The sequence below is a fragment of the Petaurus breviceps genome, unplaced genomic scaffold, assembly GCF_028583685.1.
Source record: "Petaurus breviceps papuanus isolate PSGF00001 unplaced genomic scaffold, PetGlider_PUasm1.0 40, whole genome shotgun sequence".
Taxonomy (NCBI): Eukaryota; Metazoa; Chordata; class Mammalia; order Diprotodontia; family Petauridae; genus Petaurus; species Petaurus breviceps.
This window is the reverse complement of record NW_027186315.1, coordinates 6,840,299-6,858,159: the sequence shown is the minus strand read 5'-3', so window position 1 is coordinate 6,858,159 and position 17,861 is coordinate 6,840,299. Positions and strand designations below refer to the sequence as shown.

At 34.8% G+C, this 17,861-nt stretch overlaps 2 pseudogenes; one reads left to right on the top strand and one right to left on the bottom strand.

The window, feature by feature from the left end:
* Positions 1-1,042, bottom strand: part of LOC138170923 (phosphoglycerate mutase 1 pseudogene) — a 5,346-nt pseudogene extending 4,304 nt beyond the window's left edge.
* A 13,016-nt stretch (positions 1,043-14,058) lies between these two features.
* Positions 14,059-14,989, top strand: LOC138170883 (cyclin-dependent kinase 1 pseudogene; annotated as a pseudogene).
* The last annotated feature ends 2,872 nt before the right edge of the window (positions 14,990-17,861 follow it).

The window sequence follows — 17,861 nt, the reverse complement described above, 5'->3', positions numbered from 1 at the left end:
GTCCATGACTGGACCAAAATACCTAACTATTCATCTTGACCAGATAGGACCACAATAGCTAGCTAATCAGAAAGCAGCATGACCAGGATGTTTGACCACTGAATCATAGAAGGGACCCCTCCCCATTACCAAATCCATTAGCAAATGTCTCCTGCATTTTTAATATTCATAATTTTTATTTTGTAATCAGCATCATTACACTATAAATTTGCCTGTTTTGTCTTACTAAGTTGCTGTTTCCTCTTGGAACCTAGCTCACTTCTGAGGGTGTCAATCCTCAATAAATGCCTATACTTGGATTAGAGGTGATCTGACTCTGAATTCTTTGAGACAGTGCTACTTAAACACACCATGAAACCACAACAATAGTAACTTTCTATAGTCAGAGGCTTTTTTTGTTCTTTTTGTTTTTGTATTTTTTTTTTGTTTTCCATTGCTTGCTCATTTTCCCAGCCTATTATTTGACTTTTAACTCTTTGTTAAAGTAGTCCTCTGCTTTCAGAGTGGAGAATGCACTGGCCCAAGCCTCAGGGGTTTTGTGCAGCTAGTTTCTGAGATACTTCTATGGACCTGTAAATTTTCAGTTCTTTTAAGGAAGTATGATCTAAGGAGAGGTGTTTACTACTCTCCTGACCTGTGCTCAGATCTGTGAGCAACCACACAAACACTCTTTTCTATACTGGAATTGTGAGGAGGGCCCCCCACCCCCCCACTGTGTCTGCAAGCTCTGCTGTGCTAGTGCTCCTCCTTTCCCTGGGGATTGCCACCTGTGACTGGATTCCAAGTATGGGCAAAACAACAGTCTTGTCTCAGTGCTACCAAAAAGACCCCTGCAATCTCCTTCTGACCAATTGGTCAATCCCTTTACTGTCTTTGGGTTGAGAACTTTGGAAGAAGTTGCTGCCACTGTCTCTGCCACTGCCCCTGTGATTCTTCCACTCTCAAGGCCTGCTTCTGGTTTTCTGGGGCCTGGTCTGCATTGAGACAACCTGTGTTGGATTGTGGTTCTCTCCCCGTGGTGCAACAGACCTTTCCCATCCATATTCAAAGTTGTCTTTGCCTGGGAATTTGTTTCACTCCATCTTTTTGTGGCTTCTGCTGCTCTAGAATTTGTTTAGAGTCATTTTTAAAAGGTATTTGGAGGGCTTTGGGAGGTAGTTTTGGTGAGTTCCTCCCTTTATTTTGCCATCTTGGCTGGAGACAAAACTTTAAAAGTAATATAATATATAGGAGAGGATGCTTCTAGGAAGTCAGAGATATGTTAGTTAATGTCATGGGTCATTTGATTAATATGTATTTTCAAAAGTAATGCTAATGTTACAACCAAATGTTTATTAAATTGTTTATGTCATTTGATTCAGGAATACCACTGATGGGTCTGCATTTCAAAGAGATCAAAGAAAGAGAAAAGGATATGTATGTACAAAAATATTGATAATAGCTTTTTTTTTGCGGTGGCAAAGAATCAGAAATTGAGGAAATGCCTAACAATTGGGAAATTACTTAACAAGTTGTGCTATATGAGTGTGATGGAATACTACTGAATTATAAGAAGTGATAAACAAGAAAGTTACAGACAAAAAAATGTGGCAAGAGGTATGAACTGATACAAAGTGAAAAGAGCAGAATATTTTAAACAGTGACAGCCATATTGTAAGGATGATTAGTTGTGAAAGACTTAGCTACTCTGATAAAGACAATGATGAAGATAATTCCAAAGGACCCCTGATGGAAAATACTATTCACTTATGGAGAGAACTAATGAACATTGAATGCAAAGACTAAAGCATATTTTTTTCTTACTTTCTTTCATTTTCTTGGCATTGCGCATCTGTTTTCTTTTGCTACATGGCTAATATGGAAATGTCTCTTGCATTACTTTGCATATAAAATCAATCAAATAGTGTTTGTCTTCTCAAGGGGTTGGAGATGGATAAGAGAAGGAATGGAATGTTAATATTTAATTTTTGGAAAATAATTATTAAAATGTTTTATATGTAATTTGGAAATATTTAATGAAATAAATTTTAAAAAACTTTAAAAATTAATGGCAGTGTTGATGCATCAGTTTAATTACTCTTTTAAAAACAAGAGGTAGAAAGGTGGGAGATATACACAGAATGCAAAGTAATAGCCTGGTAGGGGGTCTTGGACCAGGTAGGTAGAGTGAATTTATGTCAATCAAAATAGCACATCTATAAGACAAGAGTTGTGGCAGCAGCAGCAGGAGAAACAGAGTGACTTTGTAGAAAGATGGTTGGGGATGAAGTAGCAGGTACTTAACACTTAGTAACTGATAAAGCCTCTGATTTGGGGAACAGAAGGTATGAACTCCTGTCTCCTGTTACTGATATAACAGGAAGGGGTTGGCTGAAAGAGCAAGTTAATGCTGTGTATATAAGAAAAGCCCCAGAGAGGCACAGTTAGAATTTCCTTGAGACCGAGATCTGGTGGCAGAGCAGCTACAGAAGAATGGAGAATTGAGTCCTGAGAACTTGTGGTGGTGGTGGAGCTTCTTCTGAAAGGATCCCAGGAGCCCAGAGCCAGGAGGCCAGAGCCAGGAGCCTGGAATCTGGAGCCAGGAGCCCAAGTGACTAAAGCATGACTGGGATGCTGAGACTTTGTTTGCAGCTTGGTTGACTCTTGAATTCCCTGGAGCAGAAATGGTGAAGGATCTGACATTGACCAGACATTGTGAACTTCATTGTGGAGCAGGACCTGCCCAAAGAGCTGGTCAAGGAAATGGGAGCTGTCTGACTTTGAACCCAGGTGACAGTCTGGTGAATCCATGTAGAATCTGGGACCATGGAAGGGGATCCAGGGAGTCTGAGAACAGGCCTCAAATTCAAGATGAAAAGATCTCTCCTTGGGTACTGAGTAATTATGGAATTATAGTTTACTAGTGACCTAAGGGGTGGAGGGTTTTGTGTATGATACATATTGAGACTTTGCTGAATAGTGACTGATTGTACTTTGAGTACTTTGAGATAGTGTTACTGATAAGTGACTGCTTGAGTTAATCAAGACTGCCCCAAGACTGGAAGACTTTGACTGTGTACTTTGAAACTACTGATAAGTGAATAATTGAGTTAACTTAAGAGTGACTATTTTATTTTGAGACTATGTTATGAATATTATATTGTGATTTTTTGTTATAAGTTGTAACATTGTGAATGCTGTACCTTGATTTTATGTGGATGTTTTGCTTTTGTTATGGAATAAATAGAGTGATCACTATACTGTGTAATAAGAATCTTAAAAGCTGTTCACAGTAGCATTCTTCTGGAAAGCTGCTTGTGCATGGTATTACAGACAGATAAAATTATTATGTAAAATATGAGTGTATTAGAAATGGGAAAGATTAAAAGTTATATGATCCATAAAAAGATGAAGAACAATGAGAACTTGAGTTAAGATGATGGCAATAAAATTGAAAAGTGAGGGAGAAGTGTGATTTTGTAAAGTTGGAATCAAAAGAACTTGACAACTGTTAAGATGCTGGAGCAAAGGAAATTTAAAAAGTTGTATTATTTCAATGAACATGAATTATTCCTGTCCAAAACTCTAGAAATCTAAAATCTATTCATATTACTGATAAAGAAGAAAAAGATGCAACAAAGGTACATGACTTCCAAAATCACAGGGCTAATTATTAGAAGAAAGGGGACTACTTCTCCTTCAATCTGGCATGTTTGAGTTTTTGGATACCTTTGCTTTTAGGGGAAAATAGAGATTTCCACATTTTCATGTGAAAGGAAATAATAATAATATAATTTCCTTTTTCATTATCATTGCTATATGATAGCAAATATTGTGATTCAACCTATGAAATAAGTTTGATTTAAGTAGATATAAAACAAAATGACTTTTTGTTAAAGAAATATTTTCATAAGTATTTGTCAGTGTCTTGTAGATTAGGATACCTGACCAATATGCTATCCTATTTTTATTGAATTTTTACTTTTACATGACCTTCTTTTTCAAATATAACCTTCCCACCTCCATTACCTATCCAGCTAACACTTGCAATGGAGAGAAAGAGACAGAGGGCTCATTTAAAAAAATAATAATAATAAAGTTATCTACCACATCTGATAACATATGTCCTATTTCACAGTGGGAGGCATGGAACAGAGGAAGTTGGATTTCAAGTCAGGGGGCCTTAGTATAAATCTTGCCTCAGACATTTACTAGCTTTGTGACCCTGTGCAGAATATCCAACCTTTCTCTGTTTCAGTTTCCTAATGCCCTTAAAATGAGGGAGTTGGACTCAAGGGCTTCCAATTATGATCCTTTTATCTAGCGCTGATCTCTTCAAAAAGGAGAAAAGATTGCATTTGATTAACTTTTCTCCTTCCTTGAGCTCACTTACTATAACCAAACGTCATTCAGTTGTGCTTAATTTTTCTTTCAATTTACATTGCTGTGCCCAGTACATACATTGTTTCTTGCTTCTGCTTATTTCATTCTGAATGATTTAATATACATTTTCCTAGATTTTAATTATTAATATCAATTCCATAAATTAAATAAAAGGATGTAATATTGGGAGAAGGAGCTATGGAATAGATGTATATATCTAAATTTTAGATGTATATCTATATCCTTGCACATTTGCACATATTACACACACACACACACATATATATGTGTATATATATATATATATATTTGAATAAACAGTATGAATTAACAATGAACCTGACCCAGAATTGAAAAGAAGGAACTAAAAGGGATGAATTAGGTGGTAAATTTGTCCAGAGCTTTTAGTGACCTAAAGTTTCTCTCCAATACACAATCCTGTATTTATTTTTTAGCATATTCTTTCAATGATTCTCTGTGGTAGTGAATCAAGGATTATCAGATTTTCCAAGAAAGAGAAATGATGAGTCACTTGGAGGACCACAGACATATGTGGTAGACATAAATAAGCTATAGCACATTGCCCCTGATGAATTATGTGCATAAGCAGCACAAAAAATTTTATCAAAAAGTCCCTTCCCCCTCACTGGTAAAGGAAGTTGTCTAATCATAAAACAGAAGTAAAGGATAATGGATAAATAGTACAAATGCTGCATCAGCATTCATGCAAAGTCAAGTGATCTAAAGGAAGATTTTTAACAAGAATAAGATTTGTGTAAGAATAAGGGAAAAAATGCTTCATAGGATGGTGTGAATGGGTGGTGATATGCACTTAGAGAAAGCTTCAATAACTCCACCATTGGAATTACAGGTACATTTAATTACTGAAAATGTATATAAGGAGAAATATATAAATAAGAAATAGAATTCAATAGGGAAAATGTTTTGTAGTATTTTAGTATTGATAAAATAAATTGTTCTTTATCTTTCTTTCTTCTGAGTTTTCCCCTCTAGATATAGCTATGTGTTCAGTTCTAAATCTTTAAACATACACAGATACATGAAAATTAAGTTTCTTAAAAAGATTTTGAATTTTTAATTATGCTCAAACAGCCCAGACTTTACATTTGTTCCCTTTGGCGTTGTTCCAAATATAAATTTTGCGATGGGATTATAAAATAAAATTTTAATCAAACATAGGAGGTTTAGGCACTATGATTGATATGATACAAAACTAGAATTTGCACTGTATTTAAAACCATGAATTAAATTAAATGACTCATTTCTTCCTTGGATGGATTCATTATGAAATATGATGATAAAGAGAAATGGTATCTGAAGTTGACATGTGATTCAGGAATGTTCAATTAAATTCAATAAACATTTATTAAATGTCTACTATGTGCCAGATACTGTATTAGACAGTGGGGATGCAAATGAAATGCATAAAAGGTGAGGGGAAGAAACCAGGGGGCATATGGTGCAGGGCCTATGGATCTGTGCAGTGGAAAACAAACAAATCTATAGATGGAAAGTGGAGTGAGCTGGAAATTCCAAATACTTCCCTCTATAAGCAATATGTGCCTATTCTTTTGGTCTCTTGGTGTTTAATTTTATCCTGATTTCAGATAAAGGAGTTCAGGGAAGAATATGACCTTGGATACTATGAAATAAAAGGAATATGAACAACCATTAGATCTAGAAGCAGAGTCCATGTCAGAATTCATGAATTAGACTCTCAGTAGTGGACTTCAAGAACTAGTTTAGTCTAGTTCACTAGTTTAGAAATCTCTCCTACCCTACAGGAAAACATAAGGGGAAAAGGATAACAGAATGGTGGGGGGGCGGGGAGGAAGTGATCAAGCAAGGGTATATTTGGGGAAACGGTAATCAGAAGCAAAACTCCTTTCAGGAAGGAAAGGGTACAAGGGAAGAGAGAATAGAATAAATGGGGATAGGGAATATAGGATGGAGGGAAATATAGTTAGCAATAGTAACTATGACATTTGAACCCAAGTCTTCTAGACCACTCCAGGTCCAGCACTCTTAAACTACCTACCTTCCTCTAAAGTAAATATCCTCCTATAAAAATGAATTGATATGAATTGGCTAAGTAGGGTCTGGGATATTGATCACTGACAGAGGATTGTGTAGGAAGGGGTAAACCCAGAGCACTTGCTATACTCCTACTCTATACACTTTTCTCTGTATTGACTAGACCAGTCCTTTTCCAACTCCTTAGCTTGATCTGCATACCAAGTATGTTTCAATTCTTGATGTCTTTGTTCTACACATCATCTCTTTACTGTTCTCATTAGCTCCAAAAAGGTTCAGTTATAATCTGCATTCAAATAATTCATAAATTTATGTATCCATCCATAGTCTCTCTTTTGAAACAGTCTCATCAAAAACTACTTTTTTGAAATCTTGACTCAAGTGCAAAAACCCCAAAACAACTTTATTTTCATCCCCATATTTCTCTTCTTCCAAACTTCTTTATTACTAATGATAGCATTATCATTTTCTTGGTCTCCCAGGTTGGCAAACCTCATATTCCTTAAACTTCTTATTCTTTCTCACCCCACATACCCAATTATTTGCAAAAATAAAATGTTGTTCCTACTTTTACAACATTTTTTATAGATGCTCACCTCTGTACATTCAAATAGCTTTCATTCTAGTTCAAGTCCCCATCAAACCAACCTGAAACATAGGCTTCTAAATGCTGTATCTCACCCTGAAAGTTATATAAAACAAACTAATTCCTTACTTGATCCATTCTGGGAATAGATAAAGTTGAACAATCCAACTGAAAATTATGCTAATTATCTATATACCTTAGAATTAAATATTCCTTTGTAAATGAATCTAAATTCTAATGAAACCAAATAATTGCATAATAATAGGTCCCTTGGAACTTTAAATTTTATGAATAATTCATATTTTCTAAATTATACAAACTTTACTATTTTAATTTGTTAAATTTATATTTCAAATCACCTAAGCTAACTTATGCAAATTCAGATTATGCAAGTTTAATATGGATTTCTAACTCATAGTGTGTGAACTCTTAAAAGATATTTTGATAGTTGTATTTCAATGTAATGGGTCCTTTTGTAATCTTATGTGTTTTATTTTATGCTTCTAAAATGTTATTCTGAAATCCAAGCTATCAATAGCCCATGAAAAAAAAATCTACCAGAAAAAAGTGACACTGTGATGTTACTTTGCACCTATCACATGTACAAAGATGAAACAAGAGATAAATAGAGTGAAATAGGGACATGTTTGCTTTTTGTGGAGATATGAATTGGTCCAATCATTCTGACAAATATTCTAAAACAGTGCCCTCAAATTTACTGAACTTTGCATGTCCTTTGATGAAAGTTTTACACTGAGAGGGGCAGAGCCAAGATGCCAGAGTAAGAGTTTGAACCCTCTCCCAAATCTCTCCAAATACTTGTAAAAAATGACTCTAAAATTCTAGGGTTACAGAACTCACAAAATGATAGAGTGAAACACATCTCCAGCCTAAGACAGCCTAGAAGGCCAACAAGAAGTGTCTATTGCAAAGGGTAGGGAATAGAGCTCAGTCTGACATGTGCAGTGCTGGCACAGGCATGGCCTGAGCTGGTTTCACAGGATTGAATCACTGGCAGTTGTAGCATTTCCTAGGTTTCTCAAAACACAAATGCCAAAGACTGTATATAAGGTCACAGTATACAAGATCTCTGACACAGCTGGAAAGTCAAATATTTTGCTGGGAATATAAGCAAATGGTATAAAAATAGTCAGACTATAGAATCTCACTTTGGTGACAAAGAATTGAAATAAGCAGAAGAAGACAACAAAGTCAAGGCTTCTGCAGCAAAAGTCTCCAAAAAAATTATGAATTGGTCACAGGCCATGGAAGAGCTCAAAAAAGGATTGAAAAATCAAAGTCAGAGGAGAAGAGGAATTAGAGTGATGCTAGAAAATTGAGAAAATAGAGTGATATAAGAAAATCATTAAAAATGACTCTACAGCTTGCTAAAGGACACCCCAAAATACTGAAGAAAATAACACCTCAAAAAATAGACTAACCCAAATGGCAAAAGAGGTCCAAAAAACCAATGAGGAGAAGAATGCCTTAAAAAGCAAAATTAGCTAGATGGAAAAGGAAGTTCACAAGCTCATTAAAAAAATAATTCCTTCAAAATTAGAATACAGCAAATGGGAGCTAATGACTTTAAGAGAAATCAACATATTATAAAACAGAAACAAAAGAATGAAAAAAAGGCATTGTTAAATATCTCATTGGAAAAACCACCGACCTGGAAAATAGATGCAGGAGAGATAATTAAAAACTTATTGGACTACCTAAAAACCATGATCAAAAAAAGGGCCTAGACATCATCTTTCAGGAAATTATCAAAGAAAATCGCCCTGATATTCTAGAACCAGAGGATTAAATAGAAATTGAAATAATTCCCTAATCACTTCTTGAAAGAAATCCACAAAGGAAAACTCTTAGGGATATTATAGCCAAGTTCCAGAGTTCTTGGTGCAGGAGAAAATATTTCAAGCAGCCAGCAAGAAATGATGTGAGTATTGTAGAAATACAATCTGGATAACACAAAACCTAGCAGCTTCTACATTAAGGAATTGAAGGGCTTGGAGTATGATATTCTGGAGGTCAGAGGAGCTAGGATTAAAACCAAGAACCACCTACCCAAGAAGAATGAATATAATGCTTCAGGAAAGAATGTATATGCAATGAAATAAAGTACTTTCAATCATTATTGCCAAAAAAAAAACTGGAGCTGAACAGAAAATTTGACTTTCAAATGCAAGAATCAAGAGAAGCATGAAAAGGTAAACAGGAAAGAAAAATCATAAGAGCCTTGTTAAAGTTGAACTGTTTACATTCCTATACAAAAAGATGATATTTGTAACTCAAGACATTGTTTTCAGTGTTAGGGTAGTTGGGGGAGATAGATAGATAGATGTATGGATGACACAGGGTGAGGTGAAAATGAAAGGATGATATCTACAAATAAAATTGAGAGGAGAGAGGTATATATTGGGAGAAGGAGAAAAGAAGAGATAGAATGGGGTAAATTATCTCACATAAAAGAGACAAGAAAAAGGTTTTACAATGGAGGGAAAGAGGTGGGAAGTGAAAGGGAATGAGTAAACCTTATTCTCTTCAGATTTGGCTTGCAGAAGGAGTAAAATATACACTCAATTGGGTATCTTACCCTACAGGAAAGTAAGGGGAAAGGGATAAGGGGAGGAGAGGATGATAGAAGGGAGAACAGATTGGTGGAGGGAGTAGTCAGAAGCAAACACTTTTGAAAAAGGGCCAGGGTCAAAGAATAAAATATAGCAAATGTGGTGTTGGATAGGATGGAGGGAAATATAGTTAGTCTTTCACAACCTATTATGTGTTTTGCATAACTATACATGTATAACCTATATTGAATTGCTTGCCTTCTCAAGGGGTGGGGAGGGAAGAAGGGAGAGAATTTGTAACTCAAAATTTTAAAAACAAATGTTAAAAAATGTTTTACATGCAACTGGGAAATAAGATATACAGGCAATGGGGTATAGAAATCTATCTTGCCCCACAAGAAAATAAGGGGGAAGGGAATAGAGGGGAGCATGATAGAAGGGAGGACAGACTGGGGGAAGGGGTAATCAGAATGCATGCAGTCATGTGTTGGGGCGGAGGGGAGAGATGGGGAGAAAATTTGGAACTAAAAATCTTGTAGAAATGATTGCTAAAAACAAAAAAAATAATTTAAAAAATTATTACACTTCTAGCTCTATACATGAAAATAATGAAAAAAAGGAAAAACTTTATATTAAAAAATAAGGGGCAGCTAGGTGGCATAGTGAAAATAAGGCACTGGCCTTGGAGTCAGGAGGACCTGAGTTAAAATACAGCTTCTGACACCTAGTACTTCCTAGCTGTGTCACCTTGGTCAAGTCACTTAACCCCAATTGCCCTGACATCCCTCCTCCAAAAAAAAAAGATAAAAAAATAGTGACTTTTAATTATAGACAAAATTGAAAACCTACCATGGAATTGCTAAAAATTCTGAAATATGAGAATAATGGAATATTTTTGTGCCATAAGAAATGATAAACTGGACATTTTCAAAGGATATTGATCTAGCACAGAATAAAAGAAGCAGATTGAGAAGCAAAATGTATACAATGTCAGCAACATAATGGAGAAAAATATCTTTGAAGTAATTGAAACTTTATTAATTTGCTTTTAAACAAGTCTAAGATAAATTAAGCTGCCTATCATAGAGATGGACTCAAAATTAAAAACAAGATACATATTTTAGAATATGGCCCATGTGGGTATTTGTTTTACTAGACAATGCATTCTAGGTAGGAGATTTTAATTTTTATTTCTCAATTGTTGTCCAATTGTGGGAATGGGGAAGAGATGTAAAATAAATAGTAATAAATGGTATAAATAGTAAAATAATAAATGTAAAATAAATAATAATAAAAATTAATTAATTAATTGATATATAAGTAAAAATAAAATAAATTATTCTGTGGATGGGGCTCATAGAATTCAGAGCACTAATCAAGTGAGTCCATGAAACAAAACATGTTAAGAACTTTTCCTCTAAACATTAATATGACTATTTGGGCTTGGTCTATCTACACATGAAATTAATTCTACCAGACCTACCTTCATCAGGCCACACAAAAAGAAAATTTCTCATTAAAATAGATAAATTCATTACTTCTGATATCACCCTGCCCCCTTATATTTACAAATCAAATGTTAGTCTTAGTCAATTTTTATTTCCTTTTGCCACCATATAATTTTTTTTTCTTTCTCTCCCTTTTTACTACCATTTCCACCAAAGTGTGTGCACACCATCTGCCCGTTAACCAAAGAGGTATGGATTTGAAATGCAGTGACACCAAGACTGAAATATCACAATTTAATAGTATAAAAATTTTGTATTGAAGATAACAAATATTAAAAAAAAAAGCAACTTCAGCGAGATCCTGAAGAAGCTCCTGTATTTATATGACAATGTTGGCATCATAGAAATGAACTAGATGAAAACATCACCCAGTTGCTAGAGTAGAGCCTTTATTTTTGCCCATCATTAGTTATGCAACCAAATCAGGAACTCAGCATTTCACTATTGCTTAATTAGGATTCCACAATATCTTGGGTTTGTGTAAAAGTCACAATAATATTTGGTACCAATAGAAAGAGTCACTTTGGTGTAATAGTAATGGAATTTAAAGATCTCCTTGTATTTGCTTGTTTTTGGATTGATTGTGTTAAAACCCAGAGCTTGTGAATCCCACTTGTGGGATGGACTTGTTGACGTGAAAAGAGAGGGCTGAACTGGGAGGAGCTGTTGACATAAATATAGAGAGACACAAGCAAAGAGAGAGGCAGAACAATTTTTTGGAAGCAGCATCTTGGAGGCAAAGAGAGACTCAGAGCATTTCTGACGGCCAGTTTGAATTGCCCAGGACTTTTGAGAGCAGCCACCCAGAGTTGCCAAGGACTGAGGAGACATGGCTGTTATGCTGGTACTTTGTCTGTCTGTTTTGATGTTGTTTTGCCAGATTTGTCCACTGGTGAAGGACAGTCCTGTTGTTGCAGAGGTCTTAGAACCTTACTGTTGGTTCAGAGCTCCTGAGACTGTTCTGCAGACAGAGAGTGAATTCTGTCCACTGGTGAATGACAGTACTGTTGTTGCAGAGGTCCTGAAACCTTGCTGTTGGTTCAGAAACCCTGAAGAAGGATTTTCTTGTTTTACATTTACAGAAATTCTGGAAGGGGGTTTTGCTAATGTTTTCAGGGTCCTAGGACTGTTCTGCAGACAGAGAATGAATTAATGAAGACACTGGCAATGCATCTTGTGGCCTTGCTAAGCTTTGTCTCACCAGGAACAAAGATTGCTGAGAACTTGCCTCAGGTCAAGATGAAGAAAAAACCTCTCTTTGGGTATTAAATGCTGTGCTTAAGCTTGTAACTCTGGGGTAGATTCAATTGTGATCCAAGGGTGGGGAACTTTTGACTTTTTTGTGCTCTGTGATTGAACAAATGAGTGTACTTTACTTATGATTGGAAACTAATCTCCCTTTGAGAAGAAGGGCTTTGTGATGGACTAAATGAATGTACAGCCTAGGGGTGGAGTAGTATTTAGAAGAGGGACTTTGTGATTGATTAAATGAATGTAAGGTCCAGGGGTGGGGTAGTACTTGATTGAATTACACTTGTTATATACTGTATTTTGAATGCTTCTATATTTTGATTTTCTCTGTTCTTAATTTTTCACTGAATAAAATGGAGAGCACCTATGCTGGTATTTTGTTGCCTTTGCTTAGCATTACATTTGGGAATCTGTCTTTTGGTGAAAAGTCTTCCACAAATTCTATTTCATTCACTACCTTTGTGGCTAGAACAATACACTATGATAATTTACATGACAAATACATGTTGTTTGCAGCTTATCCAAATAAAAAGATTTCATGCAACAGATAAAGAACTACCTTTTTTTTGCAGAATTCATATCCTTCCACCTATATAGAAAAAAAGTCATAAACATCAATGTTTAATCATCATACATTTCAAAAATTAATTACTATCTAGATAACCTCCCTATGTACAATACACTTCCAGTTTTGGATGTGGGATATTTTTGTCATCCTATGTACACTATGCAGTTCTTACATAATGAACACAATAATGGTCAGAAAAAATACCTCTGGCTATGTCTATATATAAAATAAATAAAAAAGAAGAGAGGGGAAAAGTTTTATTTAATTTTATTTATTCAGTTTTAAAAAGATTTATTCAGTTTTGATATTTTTTTCAAAATGTCAGAAAATTGTTACTGTGAGAGTAATAATTTTCAAATAGATGTTTGTCTATAATTGAGTATTACAGAGTCAATTAGAAATAACAGTCTCACAGAGACTGGAGAAGACTTGTATAAGTGCAATAAGAAGCAACTATTGAATAACAAAGAAATCAAATCAGCTCAGTTATGTCTCTACTTGAAAAATTATAGGGGCAATAGCTCATAGAATGTCAATCTGAGCTGATGACAAAAAATGTTAAAAAGAATTAAGATAATCTTTTTGGATTTTGTCATTGACTGAGAATATGGAGCGTGCTCAAGTTGACAGTTATTGCATTTACTGAAATTACAGGTTTAGCAAATAGCTTCAAATGTCCTAATATGCATACACATATTTATGCCGATATATGTATATATGTGTGTATACATGTCTTAATTAAAGATGCAATTGTGGGTGCTTATATCTGAGAATCACAAGAGTTAGTCAAAAATAGGTTTTGTGACTTTTTCTAATGTAGATTATCAGATTTTATTTCAGTATTTTGTGTTTTCCGGTTTAGCTATCCCTTAATTAGTCTTTGTGCATTTGCTATTTGATGGATTATTCATAATTATCATGAAATAATGGCAGAGGTCCATAGAATGAAAAAAGACTTTCCTTCTCTTTCTCTAACCTGTTATACCCAAAGAGAAAAACAGAAATCAAAAGACCATGTAATTTAAATTTGAAAAGGACATTCAGGGGCGTCCAGAGAGCTGAGATGGTCGAGCCAGTCCTGCTGTTGCTGCAGCCGCCGCTGCTGCTGCCCCTTTAGCCTTGGCCACCTTGGAGTCTCCAGCATATTGAATAGCTATGGAGGACTACACAAAAATTAATATAACTGGGGAAGGTACCTATGGTGTTATATATAAGGGTTGACATAAAACTACAGGTCAGGTGGTAGCCATGAAGAAAATCAGATTAGAGTGTGAGGAGGTGGGCGGTCCAAGTACTGCAATTCAAGAAATTTCTCTGTTGAAAGAACTTTGTCATCCTAACATTGTCAGCCTTCAAAATGTACTCATGCAGGATGCTAGACTCTACCTCATTTTGTAATTTCTCTCTATGGACCTCAAGAAATACTTGGATTCTATCCCTCCTGGCCAGTACATGGATTCTTCACTTGTTAAAAGTTATTTGTACCAAATCTTACAAGGCATTGTCTTTTGTCACTAGAGAAGAGTTCTTCATAGAGATTTGAAACCTCAAAATCTGTTAATAGATGATAAAGGTGTAATTAAGCTAGCTGACTTTGGACTTGCATGGGCCTTTGGAATTCCTGTAAGGATCTTTACACACAAGGTGGTAACACTTTGGTACCGGCCTCCAGAGGTGTTGCTGGGGTATGGCAGATATTCCCCTCCTGTAGACATTTGGAGTATAGGCACAATATTTGCTGAATTAGCAACCAAGAAGCCCCTTTTCCACTGGGATTCTGAAATTGACCAGCTTTTCTCAATCTTCAGGGCTTTGGGGACTCCTAATAATGAAGTGTGGCTGGAAGTTGAGTCACTGAAGGATTATGAGAATATATTCCCCAAGTGGAAACCAGGAAATTTGACATCACATGTCAAGAACCTTGATGAAAACAGCATCGATCTGCTCTCTAAAATGTTGGTCTATGATGCTGCCAAAAGAATTTCTGGCAAAATGGCCTTGAACCATCCATAATTTAGTGACCTGGACAGTCAGATTAAGAAGCTCTAGTTGTCCAGCCCAGTGATTCCTGGGTTTTATATCAAGAATGGATAGTCCTTTTGTGATGTTAAGCTGTGTCAACATTTGTCTTTATAGGTGTTTCCTATCTCTGTTGTAAAATTGAAGCTGTCCTCTTTTTCCAAAGTGTTGCATAAAACTATAAATATCATTGTAATGAATAATGCTCCATGCAGATCTCATCAGTACAGCTGTCTTGTTTTCTATAAATAAAACTGTAAATAAAAAAGAAAAGGATATACAAAATTATTTAGTCCTTTTATTTTATAGATGAGAAAACTGAATATCAAGGAGAAAAAATGACTTGTCTAACAGTATACATCTATTAATTAATATACATAATTTCAATCATAAATTATTTGAAGAGCTATGTCAAATAGCTATTTGGCCACATAAGACAGAGCTGTAAGCAACTGGTGAAACACATATTAAGTCAGATTTAGTGTTGACATAAAGATAAATTTCCTTGCAATTTCATATATTCAAAGAAAGGTTATTCTACTCTAGGATGTAGTTGGTTCCCTTCATAGAGTTATTTAAGCACAGGCTGTATTATCATTTGCCAGTCGTATTGTAAAGAGTGCTCATAGGCATGAGATGGATTTGAACTCTCTTCCAAGTATTAGATTCTTTAAACCCTTGACCTTATACTACAATATATTTACTTAAGATTTTGACCCTGTTATTTATTGCTTTGTGTGAATTTATAGAATTTGCATCACTTCAATGAATCTCAGGTTTCTCATCTGTAACAGGATTATCATGTAGGATCAAATAAGGGAATAAATTTAAAGCTAATTGTAATAACATACTACATACATTTTAGCTCTTTTACATATGATCATTTCCTTTATCATAAGCATGAAGCGAAAAAATAAAAATGATATAAATTCATTTCATTATCACTTCAGTGAACTTACATTTATGCTTCTTGGATACATTCTGTATTATATTAGTTACCTGGTAGAATTGATTTTACCTGAGAAGGGACTGTTGTAGAATATAAATTTTATGGTCCGGAGTTGAAAAGTGGTACCAAGAGAAAGTTCTAAATAAATGGTATAGACTTTCACTAAGAAAATCATAATTTGTATTGATAAACATAGTGGTAATATTATTTCTGTACCATTTGTAGTTTGGTTTTGATTAAGCATCAATTGTATTTTTTAAATATTGAAGAATATATTAAAAAAAATTGAACCAAGTTTTAGTAACAATAACCATAAAAGTATGTAGCTTGATTGGAACATTACATAAAATGTTAATAACATATTAATTAGATACTCATTTATAAATTTCTAATATCTTCCATTCCATGCTTGGGTTTTAAATAGAAATAAGTTGCAGTGAGGTGTTTTTTTAAGTTTTTATTAACTCAGGGAGATATCACAAATGAGGTGGGATTTCAGGAGACATTTAAAATAATGTGACATTTGATTACAGGGAGGAAGAGCTAGGAAAATATGGAATTGTAAAACAAGAAGTTAAGGAAGTTACTCTGGAAAACTCTTGGGAATTGGATTTATATGGGAAAAAAGTAGCAGCAGTGAATTCCTTTCAAGAGAAAGAGATAACATAGTTCTATGGAACAGATAGAGAAAGAATGTAGTATACATTTCTGAAGATTCTCTAAGGTGCATTTCAAATTTGTACACACTCACATTTGTCAAACTCTATTATCTCTACTATTTCCATCTCTATCTTTCTCTCTATTTCTAATTTTATTAGTGACTATATCTATAGTGGCTAAATAGAAGCCAGGAACATTGAAAATCAAGACTGACTTGAAGGTAGTGGGGTGGGGGGAGATTGGGCCATAGCCATCTGGCCCTTCAGCAGTGCTCAGAAATACCCTTTCTACTTTCAGTGTTATAATTATGCATAGCTAGCCTTCATTATTTTTCACAAACACTTCAATTTATCTCAAGAGAATCAAGAGTAGAGTTGAAAACTGACTACATCAGGTGAAGGACCTTCTATATCATACCAGTAATGTTAAAACAGCAGGATTAGGATGGGTAACTAACATATGAAAAGATAAACTGATACACATCAGTAGTAAGGTTGCTGTCTATAAATCAGAGGGGTTGAGTCACTAGAACTAAAGTTAAGCTTGTGCAAAATTATGTGAAATGTACCATTGAAATTATAATGAAGATCAAAAATAAAAGAGTCCAGAGATCCTGATATGATACTTTGCATGACATTTACACAGAGCTTAGGAGGTGCCAACACCTTGTGTGTCATGGCAGTAAGAAAAGAAAGAAATGTGATTAAGGGGATAGTATGACTTTCTTGTATCAAAGGGGGGAGTTGAATTTGGACTGAGCTGATCCAGAAGCATTATTCTCCATAGTTTTAAGTCAAGAGCTACAGGAAATTAAATAAATGCTCAAATAAACCCAGGTTTTCTCTAAATTATTTCACAACTGCAGAAATCCATATTAGATAAAAGTTTGAGGAGTAATAAGTAATACATAGAAATTGTATCAATTATAAAGTTACATAGGTTTTATACATTGAAATTTGGGGGAATGGAAAAAATATATAGTTTCAACTAAAACAAATTTTAAACTTGGATTCATCACATATAGCTATGTCATGATGTTACCAGAAATATGTTGTAGAAGACAATACAATTTTATATTATTACTAAATGGACTCTTTTTTTCCAGTACTGATGAGAAGTCTAGATAATGTAGTCAGTAAGTCAGTGAACGCTTCACTAAATGCTTTCTACATACCAGGCAGTATGTTGTAACACACTGCTAAGTATGACTTAGCATTGGATTTAAGCATTGGAAATACACAGAAAATTTAATACATGACATCTCTCAAGGAGGTCCCAATGTAGAAGGAAAACAAGTGTCATTTTCCTTTCTTCTTTTTCTCTCTGGGTA